The sequence below is a fragment of the Poecilia reticulata genome, chromosome 7 (genome assembly GCF_904066995.2).
Source record: "Poecilia reticulata chromosome 7, P_reticulata-male-v2, whole genome shotgun sequence".
NCBI lineage: Eukaryota > Metazoa > Chordata > Actinopteri > Cyprinodontiformes > Poeciliidae > Poecilia > Poecilia reticulata.
The window spans coordinates 2,245,054-2,247,207 of NC_088836.1; the positions used below are offsets into that span (position 1 = coordinate 2,245,054).

At 39.3% G+C, this 2,154-nt stretch overlaps 1 long non-coding RNA gene across 1 annotated transcript; it reads right to left on the reverse strand.

The window, feature by feature from the left end:
- On the reverse strand, positions 1-671 carry LOC145552107 (uncharacterized). Its single transcript, XR_014088054.1, has 3 exons — positions 530-671; positions 251-429; positions 1-110 (listed from the first exon to the last, which is right to left on the reverse strand). It is a non-coding gene; the product is annotated as an uncharacterized LOC145552107 (long non-coding RNA).
- Between the last annotated feature and the right edge of the window lie 1,483 nt (positions 672-2,154).

The window sequence follows — 2,154 nt, forward strand, 5'->3', positions numbered from 1 at the left end:
GATGACAGAGATTTCCAATGATGGTCCATCAACAAGGATCCTCTTTTCCTCTTCCAGTCTCTTTACTATCATGATGTCATTGATTGCCCTTGTTTTTGTGTGAAGACTGTCTGAAATGCAGTTATGAAAAGGACAAATCAACTCAGTAAAAGTTTAAATTTGTAAGTTCAGGTCAACACCTGGAGTATCTAGTCACATTATCTGTCAGGTATGATGACAGTATAAAACATATTAGTGTATGTTTATTTACCACTCTGTGATTGCTGCCATGGCAATGTTGTGTCACCGGACTGGATCTCTTCCAAAGACAGAACTTCTGTGTCTGTATCAGTCTTCAAGTGACCAACATCTTCTAAAGCCAATGCTAAGATGTTTTCTCCTTTCTGATCTTGCGATGAGCCTTGGCACAAGCTTTGTGTCCATCTGTATCTGCACAAACATGCACAAACAATATCAACTGTGTAAAAGATGTTTATGCAGTAAGTACCACCAAGGTTATTCAATGCCTGGTCAGTGTTCCTTACCTTACATTCATGGGCTTTGCCATGGAAAATCGAGAGAAATGGCTTCATTATAAGCAGGTGTTGGAGCTCAGGACAGCTTTTTGTTAGTTTTCAAGATATGGCCAGTACTTGCATATTACATCCATGGAAAAAAAAGTGATTGTCTGTTGGCCAGGCTTTGTTAAAAGAACAAGGGTTATGCAAATATCTCATACCTTATCTCTAAGAGCACTAAGAAGGACTCCATGTCTACACACCGCTAGCTCCAAGTATTCTCATCCAGTTTGCTGCTGGATCTGTGAGAGATCTCCCTGGCTGCTGACCATTGCTCACCACATAATCTAGAATGCATACAATTCAGTCAGGCATGCTATTATTACAGGCTAAAAGGTTACTGTTATTATACATTTACAATCTGCAGTCTTACATTTTTGGTTGATTTGTGTATACAGTCCACAAATTTTCCTACGTTTTCATCCTTGGCTATGAAAAGGTCCTGAAATATAGCCTATTCCTCCAATCTGAAAAAAGAGCAATAAAATACACTTCATGAGGTGTTATAGTCCAAAGGTAGTGAACATCACTAACATATACAAAGAATTGTTATATTGTACACATTTTACAATACCTTGCTGCATTCTTTAAATGGTAATACTTGCAGTCTCCATCCACTGAAACTGAAAGCACATCTAGGGTACAAGCTTGCCACTTGAAGGGATCCTTCCTTAACATTTTAAACAACTCATATCTTATGGCTTCCCACTCAAAAATCTTTTCAGGAAGCTGTCAGCTGAGATCTTACTCGTCTGATTTAAAATGAAAGATAAAAAAGAAAACATAAAATAGGACATAGGTGTCCAAATACCAGGCATCAAGAATATAGGTGTCTTTCAAGTTTTAGGTGTGTCTCTGGCACAAAACATCTCACTCAATTAATTTTGATGTTACCAGGACTTCATATGATCTGAATGCTGAATGAATGAGGTGGTACCTCAGCCATTTGATTCAAGCCATTTGATTCAAGTGTGTGTTATGTTGAAGAACATAACCACTCAAGAATGGAGTCAGACAGCCCTTCTGGGATATGTACGTTAGATGCATATCCCAGAAGGGCTCACACAGCCAAAGTAGACAGTTATTTAAATTTTGATAATATAGCTTTTTTATATTTTGGTTTTGAGTCATTCTAAAAAATTTTATTCATATCATTGAGCATGATCACAGTGACCGCCTTTCCAGGTTTGGTCCTCAAACACTCTGATGGACAATCACAAATTCTAACTGGGATCTCCACAAGTACGAATCGAGCTAAAGAGGTTGACATGTTGGATGCATGAATGTAAAGAAAACAAAAGTTACGCTTTCTCTTCTTATTGGCCACCCTGACTTAAGGAGACGGCATGGTCAGCAAGTGACATGAATGCAGATGTGGCTGATCTATGGGGGGAGACAGATGACGGAGTGGGAGGAGAGGCAGCTGGAGAGGTGCTTCTGGGTCTTTTCTTCTTCTGAAAAGACTGAGAGGATGGGACAACTGGAGGAGAAACAGGAACAAGATCAAACACTATCACAGTATTTTCCTGGTTCTCTATCACAGTATTTTCCTGGTATCATCATTGGATGCTCCTCAGTAAGCATCCCAGGCTGCTCC